The sequence below is a fragment of the Arachis hypogaea genome, chromosome 16 (genome assembly GCF_003086295.3).
Source record: "Arachis hypogaea cultivar Tifrunner chromosome 16, arahy.Tifrunner.gnm2.J5K5, whole genome shotgun sequence".
In the NCBI taxonomy this organism is placed as follows: domain Eukaryota; kingdom Viridiplantae; phylum Streptophyta; class Magnoliopsida; order Fabales; family Fabaceae; genus Arachis; species Arachis hypogaea.
In genome coordinates, this window is record NC_092051.1 from 19,598,404 (window position 1) to 19,616,827 (window position 18,424).

General features: G+C 35.0%; 1 pseudogene; it reads right to left on the reverse strand.

Annotated features, from left to right (window-relative positions):
• Positions 1-2,402: 2,402 nt before the first annotated feature.
• On the reverse strand, positions 2,403-8,216 carry LOC112758284 (mediator of RNA polymerase II transcription subunit 14-like; annotated as a pseudogene).
• Between the last annotated feature and the right edge of the window lie 10,208 nt (positions 8,217-18,424).

Consider the following 18,424-nt stretch of genomic DNA (forward strand, 5'->3'; position numbering starts at 1 on the left):
CTTTTTCTTCCAGACTCATTCTCAGCCTTGATCCTCTCTCTCTCTCTAACTCACTTTCTCTACCTCTCATCAAGTCCGTCACTACTCGCTCAGTATCGTCCTAAAAAATTATGTTATGTTATTATGTTGGATTATTTTTTTATGTTTTCTCCTTTTGAAATGTTATTTTTCCTAACGAATATGTTATAAATTGTGTTGAATTATATTGAATTGATTATTTTATGATTTATTATATTATGTCTTTTTGTGTTAATTTTTTAAAAAAATTTCAAAGAATATTTGTAGATACCCGAAGAGATCTACGTTCTCTAAGGGGTAATTAAACAGGAACTTGTAATGACGGAGAAAGAACGATGACATTTTTTTTAAATAGGAATGAGGGATGGAAAGTGGGTTTCTCACGCTCCCCCGAGTCCTCATTACCATATCTAACTAGCAACAGAGATCCAATCTGAGCCGATTTAAGAGGGGACGCGTGGACTTCATCTACATTGGGCCTTTAAGGTAATGAACCTAAGTCAGATTTGGGACCCTAACAATAGATTTTAGTTGATCTTGCTTGCATTGAGGTCTTACTAGACCCAAATATATCTTAAATTAATATTTTGAATCATTGTTATAGCAAATACTATACTATTTAATATTATAACACTTAGTATATGTAAAAGTTAGATATATTTACAAGACATTTTTAATTCAAATTAAAAAAATTAATTATCTCTTTTTTAGTTTTAAATATTATTTTCTAATGTAACGAAAAAATGAAAATAACAATAATCACTCACATAATTAAAATAGAGAATCTTAATATATACATGACACTATATATATCAAGGATTATTATATATGATATATAATTTTTTTTCTTTTCTGTAATGACTATTTATATAATTTATTGAACAATTTTAATTTTTCATCTTAACATTTAATAAATTTAACATACAAAATAAATAACTTAAGTTATTATTTAGGACAACAAGTATAATAGTGCAAATATTTATTTATTTATTAGTAGTAAAAAAATATGTAAATAGTATAAATTGACATTTTTTAGTATAAAAGCAATAATAAAGATTATTAATTAAGTTAATTATATAATTAAAAAATTATGAAGAATTTCTTAAATAATAATAAAAAATAAGATTGTTATTTTCACATATTACAAAGTTTATAAAAAAAAATTTGGATAATAAATCAATGCTCAATATATTATACATTAATTCTGTCAAAAAAATAAATAATCAATACATTGGATATTATTATTTACGTACTAATATATATATATATATATATATATATATATATATATATATATATTATCGATTATTAAGTTTATAATTAATTTTTAACTCAATTTTTGGTAATTAAAATTTAAATGATTGAAATTATTAAATGAGGAATATTTTGCATCTAACCAATTTATTTTTTTATTGAAATTAAAAAATGATGAGTTGTTAATCAATTCTAAATTTAAATTTAAATTTGAGTAAGAAAATAAAAAAATATTTTAAATTTTATCTCACTAACCAAAATTAATTTTAAGATAAGAAATTACTTTGTACATCATATATATTATAAGATAGTATGGTCATTTGTTATTTTTTAATGGTAAATATTGTCAAATAAAATGGTGTAAGAAATTAGAAGAAAATGTATTTACAAGTTTAGAAAATATTAATTTATTTTTCAATAGAATAAATTATATATTGAATAACAAAATTGTTATCGGTTTCTTTTCACACTAACTAATACTCAACGATGGTGTTTCGATACACTATATTACTAAAAAATATTAATCGATCTAATAACTTTTGTAATGACATAAGTTTATGAATTTGAAAATTTAAAAATTATTTCATAAAATATAAAGTTTTAACAAGTAACAATGTTGATCATATTGTTTTGATTTCAAGAATGAATACGATAGCAATAAATAAAATTGTCCCAAGTAAATTTCAACAAAGACAAAAATTCATAAGTATTTCTATTAATAAAAAATTAATCTATTTTAAAAACAAATATAATTTTTTTATATGGATTTTCTAACTTGGCAAGTCGAGAATTAATCCACCACATATTGATGTTCTATTTATTAAGGATTTGTCGCTAACTAATGAATTGTGATACACACAAGGCGAGATTCGAACTCCAAATACTTACTTAAGCGGACAAATGAGATAACCATTCAATAAATAATTACTATATATTTTTTTTATTTAAATTTTAATAAAAAATTTTATATAATTTTATGTATTATCCCGTATAGAACACGGGAACATACACTAGTAGAAGTAAAAATACTAAAAAAATAAAAAATATATCTTTTTTAAAAAATTACAATTTACATCTTTTTTTTTTTAGATTTTCTTTCCTTAAAAGCAAAGATGGTTTCATATAATAAATGAACAAAAAAATACTTTTATCTTATTTTATCTAAATATAATTGATAGAATAAAAAATACATTTACCCGGAGTAGTTTTTCATTCTTGTAACATATATTTCTTTTTCATACAACAAAAAAATACTTTTAAATATATATTAAATAGAATAATTATTTACTTTAGGCGGTGTTGATCACCGGCAAAGCAACCCATGTCAACAGCAAACTGTTTCCTGTTGACCGCGGAGCACAACAAAGACGTCGATAGGTAAAAGTGAACTTGGAACAATGCCCGGCCCACCTCGCCCAGCTGCAGCTAACATGGATAGGGTTTGATTGGTAAGACCACCAGGAGCAGACATGGCAGTGTTTCCCGCAGGACCAGAGGTAGGCTGGCCAATGTTTGAAGTTGAGCTACCAAGAAGTCCTTGTGGTTGTATATAACCAGTTTGTTTAGGTATGGAAGATAGAGCAGCTGCAACTCCTGGAACAGGACCAGCTCGAGCTGGCCTGGTTGCAGCAGCCAGATCATGCAAGGGAGCCGCAGTCAGCCGAATGCAATCCAAAAGCGATGAAACTTCAGCTCCATTTATGAAATCTTCTAGAAACTGTATAAAGTAAAAGCATAAAAAACATTCTGATCAAATGATATTGTTGTATCTACACCCAATAAGTAGCATAAGTAACCAGAGTATGTAAGAAATCGACCAGCTGTAGTCAAAGGAAAGAAACAAACAGAAATCAGTTCACAAAAAAACAAATCTACCTTAGTATGGGGACAAAATTGGTCTGGAGATACATGCATTGTGCAACCCTCTTTACCAGATTCCCACTCAACAACAAAACGAGCAAGGACAGCTGAACCAAAGCTAAACCACAAGCTCATCAGTCCAACTGCCTCAATCTTGAATGCTTTTCTCATATGTTCTGTAACTTTCTCCGCAGTGTCTGAAGCAAACTTTGTACCCGATACTTTGGAATCAGAACTTGTCTCTTCTGACTTCTCATCAGCTTTTACCCCAAGCAATTGCCGCATGCCAAGGGCAAAAGTTCTTGCATTAGCAAGCCTTTGTATATCAGTCACTAGTTTCTTTATACTATCTACCTCAACTGACTGATAGCTCAAAACAACACCATCTGGATCATAATGTATGTGTGAATCAATGTCAGCCGTATTGGCGATTCGAACACCTGAGCCCCATGGTGTAGCACTGCTCCCTTTCTGAAGCTCCCATAAATCCCTGAAGTGCTGATCATTTATTTTAACATCCCAATGCATGCAACCAGGTCTGCCAAGTCGCAAGCATATATGTTGCCATGAATCACCTCCGGCAAATGGAAGTCGGAACCAAATGTTAGAGGATGCACTCCTTAAACCCACTTCTTCAACGTATGAGATATCTAATGAATCCATTTGACTCGTCAGCCTAGCATGCTTAATGCAAAGTGAACAGTGCCTGACCACATGAAGCAGGGCTGCTATATAAATGCTAGATGGGGCATTCCCTTTATTTGCTTCTGCAATCAAACTTCCATAGCTGTATCCTTCAGCCCTAGATATCATTTCAGTAGGTACAAACCCTTGTGGCAAAGACAGTTGAGAGCCAGATGAATCCAAAATCTTTCTCCTCTTGCAAATTGCTGAGTTGTTTTCAAGACCCCGAAGAGATGGAATCAAATTCAACATATCTGAAGCTGTTCTCTTCCAAGATCTTTTATCGTGTTTGGGTATAACATCTTCATTGCCTGTGGATTCCATTGCCTGGGCTGCAAATAGTCATTTCGGCAGTGATGTGTGTTTTTAGGTAATATATATAACAGCATGCAAATACATTATATGATAAAGTTGAAGAGAAGAAAGAAAGTATCTTACATATGGGAGTTGAAGCACATGAATTGGCTCCAGCAGCCTTGAGTGATTCAGCTTGAGGTCCATTAGGTTTGGAATTAGGTACAGATATGCGACAACTAGTTGGTAGAGAAGGAGATAATAGTCGAGATGACAGACTTCCACCTAAACCATCATTAGAGGAATCACTCAGTACTCTATGTTGATCTTCATCCATAGCAGTTGAGGACACAATGTCAACTGAATGCGGAGATTTAAGAGAAGCCAGATCCTGTTCAGACTTTGAAACAAATAACCTTTTCCCAGCTGCGCTCCTTCCTTGTCCTGTGGAAATTGATCCAACAGAATTGGATTGAACTGGGCCCTTCACACTGCCTGATGAGAACATGGAATCACTATAGTGGTTTGTAACACCTGAAGGTTTTGTTACATTGTTAACCTGAGATATTTGCATGCCTCCTTCCCACTTTGGAGATGGGGTCCCAGCTTTTAGACTATGGAGATTCAATGGGACAGAACCATAATGTGAAGGTAGGGATCCATGATTTTGAACAGAGAATGGATATGCAGAAGAACCTTTCTCGAGTCCAAACACTTCATCAACAAGTGATGAAAAACCTGAAGGATGACCTTTTGCATTCTGTATGGAACTCTCAAGTCGAATATCAGAGAGAAACTCACGTACAGATTGTTGATTTGGACAAGCAGCATTGGGCAAAAGAGAGTGTAATTTTCCCCAGTCAACCAGGCTTAAATTCATTTCATCTTCAAGTGCCTGCAGCTGTCCTATATCAATTCTTTTGACCCGCAGCACCTGATTAAGGACACCAAATAAAGTATCTTTTCCAGAAGAATCTGGCTGAGTCTCTAACAGCTTAAACAAAGGTTTAAAATCCTTATCAAGTTCCATCATCAGGAAATAAGAGCTCCCACAGTCTGGAAACGCCATAATTAGCATTGCTGAACCATTCAAAATGTTTTTGGGTACTTTAACTGTACTGAATCCATGCTCGAATACCTACAAGAATGCCCAATAAGCCAGTGGTCTTAGGCAAGTCATTTCTGAATAACCAACTTAAATTCAGTCCAAAATAGTTTGGGAATTTGTCTTTTTCTTTTAACAATAAAAGGAATGAAAACAGGGAAATATACCTCTAGCCCTAAGACTCTTCCGATAGATGCAAACAAGTGCAATAAACTTTTGCTTCTCAAGCTTACAAATACATCAGCTGCAGTCATAGATCCCTGATTCAAAGCTTCTTCACATTCTAACAATGCTGAAGAAGCAACTATGTTTTGCGATGATTGAAGAAGGAAACGGCCATTTCTGAATAACATAACAGGGACATAAATTTGAGAAACTAAACTCAAATGCCTAAGATATTAGTTAAAAGCATCTTAGAAAAGTAAGGTACCTGATATTAACTCCAAGAGTAAAAAAACATGAGGCATAGGCACGCACACGCAACACCTCATACCCTTCAGATTCCTTGCTGAAGCATTTATCATCCTTCTACAGACAAAAGCAGCTTCATCTTTTAAAATTTAATGAATGGTTGAATGGGAAAGAGGTAGGATATAATATTACAAGATTTGTAAAAGGGTATCACAAATTCAGCCACAAATCGTATCATAGGTTGCAAAATTTAAAGGCCAACTGTGTTTACTGGAAAATTAACTACATGTCAAAAGTGTTCAGCAGCAAAGTATTTACCAAGCAGCGGAAATTCCACACACACACACACATACATACATACATAACAGACAGAAGATATCAGAATCTAGCTACAGATAGTCCATGCAAGAATGATGAGAAGTACTTATGGTGGCAAAGTACGAAAATAGTCAAATATCCGTAATTCACGGTATAGTTCTCGAAAGTTACAAGAATGTTAACAGAGGAAAACCCCAAATTGGGGTGATACCAAACAAGAAGCATCAAACCACATATGCCAAAACCCAAAAATAAAAATAAAAATAAAAATAAAAAAATTGCCCGATGTAGCATATCAAATTGATACTCCAAATGTTCCCTAACAAATGTACACTAACCTGTTTATATTCAACATCAGGTCCACCCAAGTGAGACTGGAATACAACATCATCTGCTGCTCGACAGACGTGGTTATTTTTTCCCAGTTCTCTTTTAATTTCCAGTAGACGAGTATACCGGTTGCAGCTAATAGCTCTTAACAGCAACCTCTCAACATCAATACAATTCTGGTCCAAGAAAAACTCTGCCTCCTTGCCTGTTAGTGGATCTATGACAAAATTGCTGTGTATGCACTTTATCTGAAGATCTGGCCCAGGTTCAATTTTTATGAATGGGCATGCACCTGAGTCAGACATGCCAGCATTTTTATCGAACTCCAGCCAGTATATGATTTTTAAACCAGGAGTTCGAGGACCGGATGAATCAGATTCCCCGTCAGGGTTCTGCATGGAACTGGAACCTGCCGCATGACCCATTCCACCCTCGGATATGAGCTCAAATCGAATTGCATCTTTCCATCTTCCCTGTCGAAGAGCTTGCACTTGCCTGATGACAGTATCCATGACAAGTGAAACACATAGATCGTGAAGAACCGAGTACAATATTGAAAATGGATTTTCTGCCGCAGCCATTCGTCTCTCTAGATCATCCCCGAGAACATGGCGCCGCATTAATTCCAGTTTGATAGGTTTATTCTTCTCACCAACAAGTAGCTCCAAATGTAATATCCTCCACATGGACAAGTTTCCCCTGTAACCAAGAGTCACTAAAACCTTAAACTCTCCATCCACCTTAATCAATGCCGTACCATCGGAAACTTTTATCTCGGAAATTTCCTTCGTAAGAGAAACTTCTAGCAATTTCGACCGCACAAGCGCGTCCAGCTTCTTCAAAGCAGGCTTTTGCTGTTCTTCATTCAAGGTATACTGAGTACCAACATCCTCTATACATTTAGGCAACCGCTGGTAACTCCCCGTTAAGAGAATGTCAATGGCAGAGGGCACATCAGAAACCGGAGCACGGGCTTGCTGAAGCCCCTCGTGCATAAAAAACAAAGAATCCGCAGCTTGAGTAAAACACATATCGTGATTTGAAACAGTCGAAGCCAGCTGCTGGTAGTGCTTTATCAAAGGAACCTACACAGCAAAAAACCTATAAGCACATCCCATCCAACAAAGAAAGAAAGAAAGAAAAAACTTCCTTTCCCTGATTTATAACAGCTTTTAGTTTTCAGCTCAACCAGTGCCCCAAACCACCCCTTAATTCTATTCATTATCAATTATGTATCTCCCAAATACACAAAGTTTTGGAATTTGTAGAGAGACCAATGGATTGAATGAAGAGTAGTGCTATGCAAGAAAAAATAGCAAGATTTGATTTTTGGCGGGGTAACCTGTTGGCACCACTTGGAGAGCACATTGAGGCGGATCATGCGCTGCTGGGTCTTGCTGAGGAACTTGAGGATACTGATCTTCTTGTCTGTATCGGACAATTCGGTGGACCTGCATTTCTCAACCAGTTCTTTCAGGTTGCTGTATGAATCTTGGGCAGCTCGGGAAACCAGGGTCGACAGCTCCACCGTCTGTTGCCCTAACTCCGCAGCCATGTCTGTCTCTCAATCCTCAGAAATTAGGGTTCTCTTTTCCGATCTGTGTTCCGTTCTATTCCGTTCGTTGCAGCCTACGCAGCAAATTTCCCCAATTTTGTTCCAATGAGAGCGAGCAAGGAAGCAAGAAGCAGGTATGAGTAGGAAGCAGAACAGGGCTTATATGGTTTCGTTGGACTAATAGTTTAGGAAGCGGTTCTGGTATCCCGTTGTAGTTGAGCGAAACTTCGATGTTCCGTTAGTCTTTACCATTCAGATATAATATAAATAATGTAAATGGTTAAGATGATTAAGATTGTGCTTGAGTGAATATGATTTGTCTTCACTGACCATATACACTGATATAATATAATTCAGCCAAGCGGTGGTGCTACTTTCAACTGAGTTGGGAAGTTTTTAAGCTTGGTCTCCTCTAACCAAATCTCAATTCGATTTTTTTTTTTTTTCCTTGCCGCCATGTGACCTTCCCCTTTTTATACCTTTCACGTATTTTTGTTAAAAATAAATATTTTAAAATTAATATTTAAAAAAAATCTTTTTTTAATAAAATTTTTTTTTATTTATTAGTATATTTGACATACTTTTAATAGTAAAAGTTAAAGTACTAAAAAAATAAAAAATATATTTTTTTGAGAAACTACAATTTATATCTATTTTTTAAAAGATTTTTTTCTTAAATAAAAAAGATATTTTCACATAATAAATGAACAAAAAATACTTTTATCTTATTTTATCTAAATATAATTGATAGATAAAAAGATTTTTTTACATGAGATATTCAAACATAAAATTACTTTTACTTTTATAACAAAATCTTTTAAAAAATATCATTAAAAAAAAAGATCTTTTTCGAAAATGACACCAAAACAATAGCTCATGCTTAAACGCTTCTGGTTAAGTATGGAGTGCTGCACACATTATTAATTCATTAAATCTAAACTCTTCATTTATTATATTTTAATTGAATGGTCTATATTTTATCAGGTTAATCATTATTTTTATAAATTTTGAATTTTTTTTATAAATTTTAGATATTGGGCTGAAGTTTAAAACAAAAAAATAGTATATAAATATTAAAAGTAACTTGTTTATACCAAAAAAAAAGTAACTGAGTTTTAGAATTAAAATAAATAATACATAAAAAATAAGTTAAAATTCTTGCACCAAACTCAGAAAAAAAAATAAATTAGAATATTGAAAAAGTAATATTAAATATGAACACAATGATAAAATATTGTGCTATATAAATTTAATTAAAAAAATATATATGCTCATGTAAAAAGCAAATAATATATAACAATTTTATTTTGTGTGAAATAAAATTATAATATTAAATATGAACAAAATGATACAAGATTCTATATTATATAAATTTAATTTTAAAATATATATATATATATATATATATATATATATAAATAGCAAACAAATATGTAATAATTTTATTTTGTGTGAAACCAAATTATAATATTAAATATAAATACAATAATAAAAAAATTTATATTATATAAATTTAATTAAAAAAACATATATACTTAGGTAAAAAGCAAACGAACATAATATAATAATAATAATAATCTCATTAGTTATTTATCTAAAGCTAAATGTAGCTTTTTAGATATAAATAAAATTATTAGACTGTGTTTAAATGATAGGCTAATACTAAGAGAGAGAAATTGAAAGATACAAATTGAAAGACGATAGAAACTACATAATTCTCTTTATTGTATTTAGTGTAAAGTGTATAATATTGACTTATGTCTCAATATCTTTTTTATTTAAGATACATATAAAGACTGAAATAAACAAAAATAGTTAAATATATTTTTTTCTAAAAAAATATTTTAATATTTTAAAATTATAATATAAAATTTTAAACATAATTAAACAACCTTAATTTTAAAGGAGCATTTTATTATTTCCAAGATTAATTTTAAAAGGCTATTTTAATATTTTAAAAATTAAACATAAGAGTATTTAGGAACGAGTTTTATTAATAAAATTTTTTTTAGGACCAATTTGAAAAACGAGTGATCTTTTAGGGACTAATTTGACCATTTAGTACTTTAAATATGAACTACAAGGGAATTTTTTGTTTTTGTTTTTTGTTTTTAAACTAATGCTACAAGAATTTTTTAGTCTCTCAAAAATCAAAATAGAATCTACGAAAAAAAAATTTTAAATTTTTCTTAAAGTTTAACATTGTTTGAGTTATAAAGAAGGTATTTTGGTTTTTTAAAATGAATTAAAAGTGTAATTAAGTTTTTTTTCTTAAATCAATTTTTAATTTTTAATTTCTAATACAATCAAACAAGATGAATTAATTTTATAATGACATTATTTTAGATTTATTTTTTAAAAAATTAACGGTAAAAAAGTTGTTATTCCGAGTTGTAATCTGAAATCATGATGGGTTTTGAATATGGACGTGAGATCCAAACACTTAAAGTTAAGGATTCTAACTTGTTTTTCGAGACGGTAGTTATTTTCGACTCGTGTGGGCGACACCATGTAGATTGAACTTGTTGTTATTGAGTCGACTTAGATGCAGTTTACCATTGAATCAATGAATTTTTGGTTCATGCAATACTCCTTAAGTTGTTGAAGCTCTTGAGAGAAGTTCTGCAAATACGGGAAGAGGACATCTGAAGTTGAGATTGGAACACAAAGTCAGATAGCAGCAGCAAAGTAGAAGCAGAATAAGAGGTAGCAGCGACAGCAAATAGCAATATGTTGAGTTCATCAATATTTATATATGGTCACTTTGAAACATGAGAGACAAAAGTGTTTAGGATCCTAGGATAAGCTATTCAACCAATCAGTTCATAATTTCTTATAAATATAAATCAAGCTAGAGCATTAATAGCTTCTTATATCAGATTATATTGTTCCAGTATGATTTTCAAATAAAAAAAAATATGGAATACATGAATTATCTTTTGCAATGATTTAGAATGCTTATAGTTAAAGAACCACACTCACTAATGATTTTGTGTTGCATAAAAACACACACAAAAAAAGAACAAAATTTAGTTGCACAAATGAACCAATTAACTTTCTTAGATTTAACTACTATAATAACAGCAAAAGAACTACGTTCGACATTATTATATGAGGCTCAAATACTTATCATTTAAACTTCTCTAACTACTTATGAACTGAAGAATCAAAGAACTAGGAAAGCACAAATGAACCAGAGAATAAACAACATAAACAAATAAGCACAAATGAATTTTGTTTAGATGAGAAGCCAAACCTTGCTGGTAACCTTGTTCTTTGGGAACTTGATGGTACCTGCGGTTCTCTCCTTTCATCGGTTCCCTTCTTTTTCAAATCGATAAAACTTCAATTTTCTAAAATAAATTGGAAAAGAGTAATAACAATTAAAAGCACAAATTTATTGTAATATTCAAAATAAATGATTAAATGATGATCGAAGATTTATTGAAAAAGTATGAGTTAGGGATTACAGATCGAGGATGGCATCTTCGTCCTTTTCGCCGGTTGTGACAACAACCCCCTCGAGCTTGACGATGGAAGGGAGCGGCCTTGAACAACAAACCATCTCCAATGCTCCGACGGAAGGCAGAGGCAGCGGAAGGAGCATCAACGGAGGGTTTGTGACGAATAGTGAGCGCTGAGGGAGTCACCGCCAGAGAGAGTCATCGCCGAATGAGGGTTTGGGGTTTAGGGTGGGAGCAGCGATGGTGGGAGTGCCAGAACAGGGAGCGCCGACAGAGGCATTGCAAGCGCCGGCGATGTTCTTTGGATTGCTGGGGTCGCGGAGTGCTGGGATTCTTTTGAAGAGTTTAGGGTTCTTTTGAAGGGCCTTTCTTTTTAGGGTGAATACAAAGGGTTCCAAGAGTTTATGGTTCGAAGGAGAAAGATAGAGTTTCGAAGAAGGTGTGCAATGTAATTAACTAATTATATCTTTTTTGAAACTTTTTTTGGCAACTTTTTTGCCACACTTTTGAAGCGTGCCAAAAGAATTGTAAGAAACGGCTAGGCTTTTTAAGCGTAGCCATAGAGAGAAACAGGCACGCTTTTAAAGCGTGGTCAAATCTGGAATCAATTGCCACTCTCATAAAAGCGTGGCCATAGATCCCTTTTGCTACGTTTTTTAAACGTAACAAGAAAAAACGTGGCTAAATCTCTAATCAATCGTCACCCTCATAAAAGCGTGGCCATTGATCATTTTTAGCCATACTTTTAAAGCGTGACAAAAAAAAAAGAGCGTAATCATAAACTTTTTTTTGTTTGTAGTGGATCTTCCTCACTCACTCTTTTATATCTCAATTCTTTTTTTTCTCTTTCTCTTCTTTATCTTCTCCTTTTCTCATTCTTTTCTCGTCTTTTGGTATTTTTTTTTTTCCTTTCTCTTTTGTATTTCTCTAAGTGTGGGTGCGAATGATGTGTAGGTGTGTGTGGTGAGTGAAAGTAATGAGAAGATTATGGGTGTATGATAAATGTGTGCGAAAGAAAAATTGAGAAAATTAATGCTGCTTGCTTTAGTGATGGTGATTTTAAGAAATAGATGTGATAAATTAACAAAAAATATTTTTGTTTGGAAACTAAAAAAATAATAATTTTAAAACAAAATTTAATATTAAGAATGATTTTGAATTAAAAAAAGGTTAAAGACAATTTTGATTTTCAACCACCTAAGGAATTAGAAAAATAAACGGTCTTAAAATTCAATTCTTTGCGATGAGGTGATAAATTTCAAAGAAGTTAAACTTCTTACGGTAGCCTTCGTCAGCTACCTTACATTTCTTTTACACTTCTTTTCATTAAGTTATTAGTTATACAATAAAACCATAGAATTCTTAAATGAAATGAAGGCAAAATGTTTTTAAGTAAATTATATTACGATCAAGCAACGAAAGTATGACATTTGGTATAATTTTATTGTTTGTCAACTTTAGTTTTTTATTGAACTTGATTTTGCCTGGGAAATAGATCGGCTTTAATTTCTCAGAATCGGCCGAGCTATGGGTTGCAAGGTTGAACATCCGTCTCTTAGAATCCGAGCTTCTTATCTTTGTTGTTTGTGTGAGAGCACGAGCAATATAAAGAGGGTGGAGTGTACCTGCAAAGGCACTCCAATGCTTAAGTCAGTATAGTGTTAAATTCAGAACTGTCCTTCAAAGAGATACTTTACCTTTCTTTTATAGATATTTCTTCGTCCGTTACATTCTGGGTGATCAATTGTCGGTTTCTGCGATGATTGGTTTTGTAACCGATTTTATCATACCGTTTGAGACGTCGGTTATGATAAGAGTATTGATGCCACCGAGTTATAGCTCATAAGATCCGAGCAGTAACGGAAAATGACGAGTTATGGTGACTGCCAATAACGGTCATGAGGCCGAGTTATAGCTCGTATTAATGGTGACCATATCACAGCCCCCAAGCATAGCCTGAGAAAAGTTTTTTAATGAAGCAGGTTGAGCTTTTGTGATGAGTTATAACTCGGTGAAATGGATTACTGAGTGAGCCCCCAGTTCAACGTACTTCATTAAATTAACTTTGTATTGTGCCACATGGGAAATCGTGCCCATTTTTTTTAGGAGAGAGAATGAGTGGTAGCTTCATTAATATTTTGATGGTTTCCAATGCTCCTTTCGCCATTTGATGTGATTGAGGCAGGGGTGATATTTGGAACGTTTTCGATTGTGATTAATTATTTCTACTGATTAGAATTTGGGCGTTTTGGTTTTCTGCTTCTATTTGAAGAATGAGCAAGAGAGGTATGGTTATGTCTGTGTTCTTGTGATTTCTTTCTTCCCTCGTCTCTTTGTATTTCTTGGTTGCATGTTTGTTTTACTGTTTATGATGGGATTTGAGAAGGAGAAGAAAGTTAAGATAGATTGGTCTTATGACTGGGTTGGGGATGATGTGAGGTCTCGGGTGTCGTTGTTCTGTGATGAGGCTGCGGTTAAGGAGGTGGATGTGAATAAGGTAGTGAGGCAGAATGCTGGAGTTGGGGTTGAGTTACTGCCATGTAGTGTTAATGATAGGGTTTATCAACGGGGTAGAGGCTTTGAGTTTTTCTATATGCACAGCTGTGTTCTTGAAGAGCTGAGAGTTAGGTTACCCTTTCTGATTTCGAATGTCAGGTTTTGAGACAGTTGAACTGTGCTCCGTCGCAGCTTCATCCAAATGGGTGGGCGTTCCTTCGTTCTTTTGAAATTCTAATGGAATTTCTGGAGGAGGTGCCGTCTGTGGACCTGTTCTTTTCGTTATTTCAAGCCAAGGGGATGTGGAAAGGTGGTTGGATAAATTTCAATAGCACCCTTGGATTTGGCATTTTCAGATTGCACAAATCTTCTTTCAAAGATTTTAAAGAGATGTATTTCAAGGTTAGAGGTCTAGAAAAAGATTTTCCTTTTTTCGTAGATGAGAATCTGGCTGAGAAGTTCCCATTGTATTGGTGCTCGGAATCTCAAAATATACTCGGACCTGAAGTTATCTCTCCGACAAATGTTTGTTTGATTGAGTTTCTTGTTGAAAATATTGGTCGGGGAGACCTAATTTCAATGTATGAGCTTCTGAAGTAGGAAGAGGATAAAGATGCTGTTGTAACATATTTGGGTGAGTTATAGGGTTGTTGCTAATGTGTTTATTTCTTTTCGTCATATATCTGATGTTATTTGTGTTTTGCAGGTGGTAAATATCCCGGTGTTTCAGCCGCGTCCCTTAGGACACGTTTCAAAAATAAGAATATGGAGAAGGAGGTATCATCTTCTAATGCTGAGAAGGTTGCTGGGACTGGCGAAGTTACTCAGCCTCGTCAAGGTCGGAGGAAGGTGATTGCGAAAAAGAGAAGGAAGTCCGACCTTGTTGAGTTGTCCGATGATTCTGATGAAAAGGAGTTAGGGGTTCCTCTGGAGGAAATACAAGCTTTTATGGGTAATAAAAAAAGGCTCCATGAAATTTCTGAACAGAGTGAGGCATTTTCTGTGTGGGGAAAAGAGTATTCTTATATGGCTGTGGTGGACGAGTATTGTCATTCGTCGGCTGATGTTTCTCTCGCAAAGGAGGTTGGGGACATGGCTATTGGGCAGTATATGCAGGTAATTGGTGACCGTGTTTGCTTTATTTCTGTTTTCTCTTTGGTAGTCTTATAAACTTTGCTTTATTGCTTTCTCTAGGTTGTTGGTCTGCGCCTTGCGAGTCTTGGGCGTAGCCAAGAGTTGAAGTATAAGAGAGTTGTTACAGAAAAAGGAGAGGTTTCTGTTTTGAAGGAAGAGTTGGTTAAGAGTAAAAGTGCTGCTGCCGAGCTTCAGGCGCGTTTAACTGAGACCGAGAAGTTATTGAAGGAGACTAAAGATAGTTATGCTAAGGATGTGGAGGATTTGAAGAAAAAGGAAAGTGATTTGGCGAGTATACAATCTCGTCTAATTGAGGTGACTGCCCAATTAAAGGAGTTGGAGAAGAAAAAGGTTGATGAAATTCTGGATTCTTTTGTTGAGGGATTTGAAAGGGCTTTGTTATAGGCGAAGTTTTTGGCGCCAGAGGCTGATCTGTCCGGGATGGACCCTGGGAAAGTCGTTCGTGATGGCAAGATGGTCGAAGATGATGGTGACGTTGAAGATCAGGCTGATAATGTGTAGTTTTTTATTTTGTTAGTTATTTTGTTTTATTCTGTAATGGATAGCTATTTGAACTTTGATGTTTGTTTTTTGGATATTGTTATGGATTTGAATGTGTTTGAATGGTAGTGTTTTTCGTTTAGGGAAAAGCTGTTTGTTGATTAATAGGAAATGATCATGAGGATATTTCATTTCGGTTTGAGAAAACTGCCGAGTAGTGGCAGGTTGCGCTTTTAGACGATTATTGTCATTTTCCGAGCTATATTGATAATTGGTAGTACATGATTGAATAGAATTAGGTGTTATTATGATAAATTTGTATTTATTTTGAATACAAATTTGCAGGTAGGCTAGCCTCGTTAAAACCTCTCCAAGCAAAACCCTTTGGGACAAAAACTTGGTAGTAGGAAAAAGAGTACTAGCCTGTCCCTGACTTTCAACTATAGAACTTCTTTAGGGAGGATACATTCCAGGTATTGGGTAGTAGTTTACCATCTATTGTTTCGAGTATGTATGCTCCATTACCGAGAACTTCTGATATTCGGTATGGACCGTCCCAATTTGCTGCGAGCTTTCCATGTGAGGTTGGTTTCCGAGCAGTTTCCATTTTACGAAGTACTAAGTCTCTTTGCATGAAGGATCTGCTTTTAACCGTTTTGTTGTATTGGCGAGCTACTGCTTGTTGTGCTGCGCGTTGCCTTAATGTTGCGATGTTTCTGACTTCTTCGATGGTATCGAGTTCGGTTCTCCGAACTTCTTCCTGGTTGCCGAGCTGTGTTCTGAATGAGCTTTGGGAGATTTCCAGTGGTATCATAGCCTCGGAGCCATATACAAGCCTGAACGGTGTTTCCTTTGTTGATGTTTGTTGGTGGTGTTGTATCCCCAAAGGACTTCAAGTATAAGCTCGGCCCAGAGCCCTTTGGCATCATCTAGCTTCTTTTTAAGTGCATGTAGGATGACCTTATTTGCGGCCTCAGCTAGTCCATTTGTTTGAGGATGTTCAACAAAAGCGAAATGTGTTTTATTTTGAGATTCTGCAAAAAAGATTGAAATTTCTGATCGGCGAACTGGCGACCATTGTCAGTTATGATATGTTGAGGTATGCCGAAATGGCAAATAATGTTTTTCCAAACGAATGAAATCATTTATTGGGATGTTATTTTTGCCAAAGGTTGGGCTTCCACCCATTTGGAGAAATAATCAATGCCGACAATGAGAAATTTTACCTGGCCCGGTGCCGTAGGGAACAGACCGAGTATATCTAAACCCCATCAGTTAAATGGCCAACTGATGTCTGATTGATGTAATTGCTCTGCGGGTATGTGTATCAGTGGTGCGTGTCTTTGGCAATCGTTACATGATCGGATTTTTTGTTGGCTGTCCTGGTTCAAAGTAGGCCAGAAGAAACCAGCTCGGAGGACCTTAGATGCTAAGCTCCGAGCACCTGTATGTGTGCCACAGATTCCTTCATGTGCCTCGGCTAATGCTATCTCAGCTTCCGATTTGTTAAGGCATTTGAGTAGAGGCCGAGTATAACCTCGTCGATACAGTGTCCCGTTGAATATTGTGAAGGAAGATGCTTGTCTTCGGAACTTTTTATGGTTCTCGACCCCTTCTGGTATAGCACCTGTTTGTAGATAGTGTATAAAGTCGTCTCTCCAGTCTTTTACCTGTGTAACACTTAACATATTTGTCAGAGTAACAGTGGGTGATGTTATGGTGAACTGTTGTAGTGTAGATAACTCGGACTGTGTACTGCCGAGTTTAGATAAGATGTCTGCCCTTTGATTTTGTTTGCGTGGTATATGTTCTATTTCAAATTTGGCAAATTTTGTTGATAATTTCTTTACTAATAGCAGATATTTAGCGAGGAGAGGATCTTTTACCTGAAAAAGGTCGTTTACCTGTTGTACCACTAATAAAGAATCACAATATACCTTGATCGTCGAGATTTGGAGATCTAGACAAAGTCGGAGTCCAGCGATTAATGCTTCATATTCGGATTGGTTGTTGCTGGCTTTGAAAGCTAAGCGTATTGAATGTTCCAATATGAATCCGTCCTCGGCCTCCAGACGGATTCCTGCTCTGCAGCCCCCATTATTTGAAGAGCCGTCTACATACAAAGTCCATTGTTTTGTATGATCTTCCTCTGATGGTATTGTGAGCTCAGCGATGAAATCTGCCAGGAATTGTGACTTGATTGGTCCTCTGGATTGGTATCTGATATCGAACTCAGATAATTCGACTGCCCATTTTATAAGTCTTCCTGCAATTTCTGGTTTGTGTAATACTTGTCTTAGTGGGTGATCGGTTCTGACATGTATAACGTGGCTCTAGAAGTAAGGTCGGAGACGGCGGGCCGAAAATATCAGTGCTAGTGCGAGCTTCTCTATCCGTGGATAATTGAGCTCGGCGTGCTGGAGAGTTTTACTGACGAAATATATCGGATGCTGAACTTTGTTTCTTTCTGTAACAAGGGCCGAACTTATCGCCCAATCAGTAACTGACAGATATAGAAATAAGTCTTCCCCTTGTAGGGGCTTTTGCAAAATCGGCGGTTGTGAGAGAGTTGTTTTTAGTTTTGAAAAGGCTTTCTCACAATCGTCGTTCCACTCGAATCTGTTTTTCTTTTTAATTGTTTGGAAAAAATGAATAAAAGTGGATGCTAGGCAAGGAACAAATCTGGAAAGTGCGGCAAGTCGTCCTGTGAGGCGCTGAACTTCTTTGACTGTTTTAGGGCTGGCCATGTCCAGCACTGCTCGACATTTGTCTGGATTTGCCTTTATTCCCCTGCATGTTAGTAAAAACCCTAAGAACTTACCCCCTTGAACGGCGAATGCACATTTCTCGGGGTTGAGGCGCATGTTGTATTGGCGAATCTGGCCGAAGATTTCTGTAAGGTCGCTGATGTGACTATGTCCGACTTTTGTTTTGGCGACCATGTCATCGACGTAGACTTCGATATTTCTGCCGATCTGTTTAGCGAACACTTTATCCATA